Source organism: Sceloporus occidentalis, unplaced genomic scaffold, assembly GCF_023333645.1.
Source record: "Sceloporus occidentalis isolate IW3139 unplaced genomic scaffold, rSceOcc1.0.p SCAF_1, whole genome shotgun sequence".
NCBI lineage: Eukaryota > Metazoa > Chordata > Lepidosauria > Squamata > Phrynosomatidae > Sceloporus > Sceloporus occidentalis.
Genome location: NW_028316981.1, coordinates 178,697,908 through 178,706,667, shown reverse-complemented (window position 1 = coordinate 178,706,667; position 8,760 = coordinate 178,697,908). Strand labels below are relative to the sequence as shown.

Genomic DNA, 8,760 nt, shown 5'->3' with positions numbered 1-8,760 from the left:
CAGCCTTATCCAGTTGATATTTAAATTGTGAATTTTAAATATAGATCTTTTTAATATGCGTATATGTTATTTCTCATTTTACATTGATGTGTATTTTAACTGATGCCTTTTAACTGAGGTTGTTTATCTGTTCATTGTTGTTGTTCCTTGCCTTGATCCATGGGAAAACGCAGGTAAGAAATTAATAATAATAATAATAATAATAATAATAATAATAATTCAACAGGCCCAATAATTCAACAGGCCCACTCATTTGCCCACTCCGAGGCAATTGACTAGCAGTTGGATTTAGGCTGATGGTACTGATATGCACTGAGAGGCTCAGAAGATTTCATAAAAGAGACTCCGTTGCTGTCAAGTTCTTGTTGCAGACTGTCCAACTGGGAGATCAAAGCCATCCCCAGTCCCAAAATTACTTGAGCAATATATGAGACTTTTCAAAACAAAACATGCACAATGATTTGAGGAAGGTGTTTATTTAAAGACAATTTGTTTCTGGCAAAACATTTTTAAAGCTTGATCTCATGCTTGTATCAGTGGCACCATAATATAAATTATTTTCTATGGGGTTCTGGTTCCTAATGTCCAATATCCAGCATTGCTCCCTCAAAGAGGATCAAAATCAAGCCATCCCACTTCCATTCAGTGCGCCAACCCAACTAGGCAAATTGACTCTTGGAGCTGGGGGAAGGGACAAGAAGGGGAGTTATATTTGGCAATGAATGTTAAGAGCATCCATTCCCATAGAGATCCCTAATGTCTCACTGTATAACATTAGAAGTGATATATTATGATTCCCCAGCCCCAAAAGTAGCTTTTTGCTAAGTCCAAAGCAGTAGCCCCTCCTCAATGGAGATCACACACTGCTCATTCTAAAAAACAAAGAAAGGAAAAGCAATGCTTTGTTCTTCACATCCAGAACAAATGGCTCCTTTGGAGAAGACATGGACAATTACATCTATCTTGCTACCCCGCTCTGATGAAGAAATCTACCAATTTTGTTGTTTTTGTGCCAATTCATGACCAGAGATTTCCCAGGTTCATTATCTTAACCTGATGGGTGTTCTTCAAGATTAATCTGACTTGGGGCAGTAGGAAGATTCAAAGAGAGTGATGGCATCAGCTTTTGAGTTAGCAGCCAACTAGCGAAGAGTTGTGAAGAAGGACACTAAATGTCCTTTCTGTTCCTCTGACAAAGAATCCCCTTATGTACCTTCTTTCCTGAACTACCCTGCACCTTGCTCACAGCGAGTTACAGCAGTTCACAGAAGGCTTCTCAGCATCAAGAGATTTTTAAAATTCATAACCTAGTTTAGAACCTTCATAAATAAAGGTTAATAATAATAATAATAATAATAATAATAATAATAATAATGTGTCAGGAACATGACCACCATAGGGGAAACTAAGGGCCTCTACAGATGGGTGGCTTAACGCCACCCCTTTGAGGCCCGGATGGAGGCTGTGGCAACCAGACGCCACGCCTCCAGAAGGACCAAAAAGAACCCGCTTCCTGGCGGGTTCTTTTTGTGTCCCAGAAGGGGTACCACAGTTTCCGTGGAGCGCCGTTTGGGGCTCGACAAACTGGCAGTTTATGCCGGCCTGAGCGTAGGGCTGAGCGTTCACATGCTCCAACTCCTTCCATCACTCATTGGTTCCAAGATGGACTTCTTGGGGTTGACAATGAGACCCAAGTTGTGGAGTAGTGACCAGGTTCAGTGAATATCTCAATACAGCTTGCTCTGGGAGGACACCAACAATCAATTGTTTAGGTAGAGTTATATCTGTATTCCTTGAGCCCTGAGAAAGAAGACTACTATTGCCATTCATTTGGTAAAAATGTTTAGGGCTGTGGAGAACTGCAAAAGAAACACTGTGTATTGATAGAGGTCTTTGCTGATAGCAAATCTGAGAAACTTGTGATGTTGTTGCCTTATGCTAATGTAGAAGTAAGCATCAATTGGCGGGAACCAGTCCCTCTTGTGAAAGAATGGCAGAATGGAGTGCAGTGAAATAGTTATGAGGTGCTGCCATTTTGAATTTCCTTGGTCTTATACGCCTGTTGACATCACAAGGATCCAAGATAGGATGAAGATCATCAGCCCTGTTTGGGATTGTAAAGTATCACGAAAAGTATCAATTCTGCATCAATCTGGAATTGTTTCCTTGACATCTTTTTATAGTAAAGAGGCAATCTTGTCTATCAGGGACCTTGAGGGAGGAGTAAAACAAAGAAAAACGATATGGGCAGCATACTTGAAAGCTCTATAGCATAACCCAGATGGATAATAGTGAGTACTCATGAGTCAGTTGGTGATGTTGTGCCAGGTGGTGAAATGGCAGTATAGTGCGAGAGCATAAGTTGACTTGACAAGTGAAAAGTTAAATGTGGTGCCATCCAGTAAGAACAGTCAAAGGAAAGATCTGGATGAGCCACAGGATTTCTTTGAAGAAGCAGGCTAGAAATAGTACTGCTTGGAAAAACATGCTGTTGGGATAAAAAAGTCTGAGAGGGCATGTTTGCTGTTCTAGATGGCAACTTGCACCAAGGGAAGAGTGACAAAAGACTTTTCCAAGACCTGTATGGCCATTGTTATTGATGTGGCATGCCAAAGCCATTTCTTCACTGTCAGTCTGGCCTTGAGCAGGTTGTCCAAGTTTTTAGAACCGAATAAGCCTTATCCATCGAATGGCTGGTACAATGTCTGGTGTCCTCAGATAGTCCAGAAGAATGCAGCCATGCACAGCAGTCAAAAGCAACCTCTCCTGACATCACTTTGGCTGTACAATCAATGTACAGCCAAAGACCACATCAATTGTGGTCCCTTCCAACTCTATGATTCTATGAATGAAGTGCCAAGCTGATTGTATCTGTGGTGTCACCAGGGAGTGTGCCTCTTGTTAAAAAGCAAGGTTGCATTCTTTTGAGCATCTAGAAGAAACGAAGACAAACCTCTTGTTCCATAGGAGGTACTGGTACACAGGTATGTAAGCCTGCATTGTTAGGCACACATATCATGAGGGCTGTGGAAGAATAGAAACAGTACCCAAACATATCAAAGTACTTTCTTTCTCAGTTGGCTGGGGTAGAACACAAGTTCTTGCAGCTTTTAGACTGGGATGGAATTAGGTAGAGGATGGGTGAAAATAAAAAAGAAGTTTTTGTCTGCTGAGTCCTATATAAATTCTTGAGACTGCAAGAAGCTGATAGCAAAGAGACTGGCTTAAGCCACAACTGCTTAGTGAGGTTGTGGACAGCAGGCAAAAGAAGGATCATAGCTGATGTAGGGGCCTATGAATCCCCCATAAAAAATTAAAAACAGATTGGAGCTGTGATATCTAACCCCAAGGATTTAGCCATGCACAACACAATGTCCACAGACATTCTGATGTCTTCTGGAGATGATGGAAGAGTGGTATCAACAGTAGCAGAAGGAGAGGAAATGAGCGCAGAAAGTGGTGCTTGGGAGGAGGAATCAGTCAAGTCACCCCTAGAGGAATCAGGAGAAGCCTTTTCTCGAGATACAACGAGAACTGGAGGGACCATAGTGGTGAGTGGAACAGCAGTGGTCTGAGCAGTGATTGGTATGTCTGTGGTAGCAGCAAGTACCATCAAAGAAGGTATAACGCTGGGGATAGGAGCAGGGTAGATTGTGGTAATGACATGACAAATGCTCTCATGGTGTAGATGGATGATATGGAAATTGACAAAGAGGAGAATCAGGTAGCAGATGAGTATGCAGAGATCTTCAGTAACTTTGATACTAAAGATATGGAGAACAATGCCAGTGGGCAAATTCATGATCATGGTAGCTATCTTGGTATGATGGGGAGTAGGTATGGTAAAATCTGGGAGGTTCTCTCCACAGGCATTCTTGTTGGTGCCAATAGATACACAAGACAGAAGTATAGGGGAAATCTTTTCTGTACCAGTAGTCCCTGCAAGAAGGACTTGGAGATGCATAGGGCTGGTCCCTTCAAAAAGGAGATCTGTCATGCCAAGGTGATGGTGGAAGTAATCTATGTCTGGGTGAACCATGACAAGGGGACACAGAAGAATGCAATGCAGGAGGTGAATAAGGAGAGGGAAGAGAGGTCTGATGAACAGGCACTTTCTGTTCCATTAGTGGTTCCACCTCCTGTACCAAAAGAGGCTCAAGATCAGCAACACTTGATACCAACAGAGGCACTAGTGGCATCCCAATGGTCAAGTAATTCCTTGTGCTGATGGTATATATTTTGAAGCAGTTGCTGAAGTTGGTACTATGAGGATGCTTAAGAGTGCCTAGGCCTCTTCTTTTCCTTAAGTCTGCTCTTTTTTTTTAAAGCTGAATGCCCATCTGGTGACATCACTCTTTTAAAAATCAGATTTAGAAAGAGTTGCTCTACACTTCACTTTGTGTGCAAGGAAGGTCAGATGGACAGAATCCTGCTATTAGAATGGCTGTAAATGGCGGGTTCAAAAGTATCGGTATTGAAGAAACAGTTGATACTCAGTGCACCATCAGTACAGTAGACTGAGTTGAAGTCGTTGGTACTGATACTGATATCGGTACTGATCCCATCTTCAATTTCTGATGGGCCTTGGGTTTTCAATGTTGTTGTAGAGGCCATTGTAGAAACCAAAAATGAAGTTTAAGCTGTGAAGCTCAATTTTTCAAAGCCTGAAGTAAAACCTCTATAGATCAAGCACTTCTCAACTAGATGTCCCTCCCTGAGGCAAAACAAACACTCTTAATGCCCATCAGATAGAGAGACCTTCAGCCACATGAAGAACAGAATTTGAAAAGAAAGTAAGTTGAGGCCCCATAAAAATTAGAGAAAAGAGACAGTTCTTTTAAGTGGTAGAATATAAAGAAAAATGGTGGAGAATGAACAAAAGAAGGCAAGAACATGAAGGCAGAGATGGGATGCGGCAGCTAAAAAGGCCAATGCAATTTTAGGCTGCATCAATAAAAGTATAGTGTCTAGATCAGAGAAGTAATAGTGCCACTGCATTCTGCTTTGGTCAGGCCCCACCTGGAATATTGTGTCCAGTTCTGGGCACCACAATTTAAAAAGGATGTTGAGAAACTGGAGCGTGTCCAAAGGAGGGCGACTAAAATGGTGAAAGGTCTGGAAACCATGCCCTATGAGGAACGACTCAGGGAGCTGGGGATGTTTAGCCTGGAGAAAAGAAGGTTAAGAGGTGATATGATAGCCCTGTTTAAATATTTGAAGGGATGTCATATTGATGAGGGAGCAAGCTTGTTTTCTGCTGCTCCAGAGACTAGGACCTGGAGCAATGGATGCAAGCTACAGCAAAAGAGATTCCACCTCAACATTAGGAAGAACTTCCTGACAGTAAGGGCTGTTCGACAGTGGAACACACTCCCTCGGAGTGTAGTGGAGTCTCCTTCCTTGGAGGTCTTTAAGCAGAGGCTAGATGGCCATCTGTCAGGGATGCTTTGATTTGGATTTCCTGCATGGCAGGGGGTTGGACTGGATGGCCTGTGTGGTCCCTTCCAACTCTATGATTCTATGAACAAGAAAGGAAATGAAAAACTACTCAGCTACACAGAACACTCCAAGAGAAGTCACTCTGGTTTAGGATGGAAAGAAACTGAGGAGACAGCAATTTTGGTAGGCTAGGACATGAACGGCAGATGGGAGCAGGGCCTGGTTCCCACCAAGCTACTCAGTTGTGAAAAGCACATTTGTGCCTGCCATAGAGACTGTGAAGAAATAGCTAGTCCTTCTTATTTTCTGGTCAAGGAAGGTGGGGGTAGGCCTGACAGCTGGTATTACACTTCCTAGCTTCCTGGCAAGGGAAACAGATGGGGGGGGGGGGGGAAAGTTTGGCTAAACTTGGAGAACATTATTTTGCTAATAGAATAAAAAGAAAGGCATGAAATCCAACACACAAACAGCAATAATGGGTAAAAGGAAAGATGAGACTTACCAAGGTGTGTGTATTCTTTAATGTGCAGAATATATCCATGGATGGGTTGTGTCTCCCACTTGTTCCAATATGAAGAAATATGCAAATCACTACATTTATCAGAATCACGATGCTGAATTTCACATGGTAGTCATACAGATGACTACTAGAGGCATCAGTGCCAAAAGAAGGAGAGCTGACCATCCCTGCATTTTCCAGACATAGTGGAAATAAAGGTGTGATAAACTAGCAAGATGCAGACAAAGATCCATCTCAGCAGAGCCATCTAGAAGATCCACCAAAATTATGATGCTTAACTGGGGAGGGGGGGGGAGTAATAGATATAAAACCTTGAATGAAGCTGAGGTACATTTTGACAGCAAACAACATTGGATTGTGTCATTTCCTTTCAAGTGATTTACCTGGGGGATGAAAAAAGTAAGTGTTAATTTCAGCAACCAGATCTGTAAAAATGAAGTGTCAGGTTAACATGCAACGCCAACCCTTGTGGAATACATAGGTATTCATATACATATATATACATACACACACATATGCACTCCATCTCCACAGTCAGGTATACTGTTAAGTGGGCAACTCTGTATACCAAAGTGATGGCCATAGAAAAAGCACTGAAGAGCATTTTTTACGATTGGAAAACCTTGGTAGCATCTCAAGAAAGGGGTGGACAGGGTCCTTAGTTCAAGTTCCAAATAACAAACGTAAACTGTAAGCAATTTCAAAAGTTAGCCATCTCAAGAAGATCTTGATGTTGACAGAGGGACAATCAGCATCCAGGCATATGATAGAAAGCTGATCTATTAATGGAAATCCTAGAGCCAAGATGGCATTTGTTTTTTTTAAACTGATTTTATATCTCATCTTTCTTCCAGCATGGGACCCAAAGACTCTTACAATGTAAGTTAAAACAAAGTACATACCTCCTAGAGCCTAGACTCCAACTTCACTGTTGAACTATCTACTCTGGTGCAAAAATCAATCTGGATCTATTCGTATGGTTACTTTCTGGTTGAAGGGGATCTCTAAGAATGGGTGAGGCCCAGATTCTTCAATGCTCCTGATAACAGTATCTAGACTTCCTTGACCTGTTTTGAAGTTGCCACAAGTGTCTGTTTTCTCCACTCAAACTTTGTGAGGCATTGTTGCTATTCAAATTGCAGTTAAAAAGACATACATCAGACTCAGGGCCAAAGATAACTGTATAACCATGCCTTCTGGACCCTGTGGACTGTACCTAGAGATGAAATTATCCATTATGAGTTTACATCAGTTCCTAATAAGGCTGCCAAAAGTTTTACAGAGGAATGGAATGAAACTGGCTCACAGATACTTTTCTGGAATTTGTGGCCTGTAATAGCTTACCGTACTTTTGTGTCTTCAAGTCATTTCCAACTCCAACATGGCCCTCTCATGGTGTCTGCTTGGCAAGATTTGTTCAGAGGAGGTTTGTCTTTGCCTTCCTCTGAGTCTGAGAGAGTGTAACTTGCACACGGTCACCCAGTGGGCTTCCATGATTTTGTGGAGAGTCAAACCCTGATCTCCAGTTGCAGTCCAATACTCAAATCACTATACCACCCTGGCTCTGTCTGTAATAGCTTACCTGTCCAAAATTCATTGTTGTAGATATTAGAATTCACAATGAAAAAACAGAGAGAGACAGAGAGAAGCTGTGCAAGCTCACACATGATCAAGTAGTCACTATATTAACTGTGTAAGATTTGTTCTTGGTAGCAACATAGATCCCTCCCTCTTTTTGTCTATGTATGAAGTCTAACAAATCCTTTAGTATGAATGTTGGATACTGCTTTACTATGTCATCTGTATACCTGTAAGAAAAAAAAATCAATGCAATGGTTAGGTAAAATATATGTAAACATGCAGTCTCTGTAAACACCAGTGACTCAGTAGGGAAGCATGGAAACACCTTGTATTAATATAAATTGCTTCCATAGGTACAACTGAACTATCTGTAGAACTTCTGGAATAGATGGACAGACTATCTACTCCTATGAGATATACAAAGTTTCAGTACTAAAAAAGCCAAGTCTTTTGTTCTTTAGTGGTCTTGAACCTGTGATCCAAGGAATTTCTCCACTTAAGGGTGTTATGAGGATGCTGTTATACTACTGCCCTGGAATACTGTCTGCTTTTAACTTATTATTATTATTATTATGCTTTATTTATAGAGCGCTGTAAATTTACAGTGCTGTACATACAATCAGTTAAAAATAAAATAAAATATGGAGATACTTTAACCTGCATGAGGATCTGAAGTCTCATAGCTTCCACAGTACTAAAGAACTGAATAACAAAAAACTCAAAATGAGGTGCTTTCCCACTGATAATGAAGGCACCAAGGTTCCAATCCCTCTGAAAGCCTCACTTACCTCTGTTGCCTGGGCCACTGGTTTGTTTTCAATCCGAGGGCAGATTAGAACCTGCCCATGATGAACACCCAGTTACCCCAGTGCTATGTGAACCTATCTCTTCGAATTAGCCCACTTCTTTGGTTATGAGACAAAAAACTCTAAGGAGTATTTACTCCTTAGGCAATGGACCCTCAAGGCAACTTCTACCTAGCGGAATATAATAGCTGAAGGAAGGCTCCTATTTTCCCAAAAAAGTGCCCTTTCTTGCCAGGAGAGGGGAAGGGCTTCTTGCGTTTCCAGGACTGCTCACTTCTTGGAAGAGTCTGCTCAGCTTTCCTCTGTAAAGACTGAGTTCTTTTAAATTCTTGACAGGGTCTGGCAGACAGACCTTTAAGCAGAGCTCTTAATATTCCCCTCAAGCCAGGTTCCATCAAGAACATGCTTGTTACA

General features: G+C 41.7%; 1 long non-coding RNA gene across 1 annotated transcript; it reads right to left on the bottom strand.

Annotated features, from left to right (window-relative positions):
- Window positions 1-456: 456 nt before the first annotated feature.
- On the bottom strand, window positions 457-8,095 carry LOC149322872 (uncharacterized). The gene is made up of 2 exons (XR_016272212.1): window positions 5,942-8,095; window positions 457-2,104 (listed from the first exon to the last, which is right to left on the bottom strand). It is a non-coding gene; the product is annotated as an uncharacterized LOC149322872 (long non-coding RNA).
- Window positions 8,096-8,760: the final 665 nt, after the last annotated feature.